Below are 1132 nucleotides of genomic sequence, written 5' to 3' on the forward strand. Positions count from 1 at the left end.
CATACATGGAATAGAACAGAATAGAATTATTCCCTGTGCCCGTAATATATATATATATATATATATATATATATATATATATATATATATATATATATATATATATTGTGCTGTAAAACCTCCTTTTTATTTTTTGATGTAGGTGTTTTAAAAATTTTATTTTATGTGCTTGGTCAAAAGCCTCACTGTATGCTTCCTTTACGCTACCAAGTTTTTTTTACTACGATTTTACTCCATTTTGAGTATTATCAAGCTCCATCAAGTGCCCAGACACTGTGAAGCTCCTGCGAAAACAATTTCATTGGGAGGTGGAACCTTTTACATTTAAAAGAATACCAATTTCATTACTTTAATTGTATACCTTTGCCAAAATCAATAAACACCCTACATCTGAGTCGCAAGACTCGCAATAAACTCATTTATAAACTTAGAATTAAAGCAGTATAAGTACAGACAGTAATCTGCATAAACTTAGTACTACAGTTACAGCACATACAGTCAAGGGATCTTTCAATTCTGCTGTAGGAAAGCAATATCAAATAAACTAAAATTGCTTTCACTTTAAATTTTTAGACAATATAAAAGAGAGAACATATTTTGTAACTTCATAGTTTCATTTCCAGTTTTTAAACAAATCATAGTAAATACATTTTTACTAAAAATTTTGTGAAAATATGGTACTCACCATTACAGAAAATTGGTTTTTGAATCCCTTAATTAGTAATTTGAAAAAAAACTAATAGGCTTAAATTATTTGAAAATACACTGTACTAATACACTTTTTAATGGACGTTGATCCATGAAGATATTTCTAAACTAAACTCACAAGCTAAATTTAATCCAAACCAGAAAATCTGTTTTATGTCTTTTAAACACGCTGTACTCTGTCACCGTAACTCATCTATGTGGCCATAGATCAAATATTGGAACAGCAGGGAACTACAATAAGTTGCCAGTCGCTTCTAAATTTCCTGGGTCTTAAGTTTATATGGGTCAATAGAGATTTAAATTGCGTTCTACCAAAACATAATTTATTTTTTGTTTATTACTCTTTCACACGTAAAAAATAATATAATACAAAACTACTACCTATCAATTTGTAAATTGTTACTCGTTTAAATATTTGTAAACA

This window comes from Homalodisca vitripennis, unplaced genomic scaffold (genome assembly GCF_021130785.1).
Source record: "Homalodisca vitripennis isolate AUS2020 unplaced genomic scaffold, UT_GWSS_2.1 ScUCBcl_41;HRSCAF=740, whole genome shotgun sequence".
Taxonomy (NCBI): Eukaryota; Metazoa; Arthropoda; class Insecta; order Hemiptera; family Cicadellidae; genus Homalodisca; species Homalodisca vitripennis.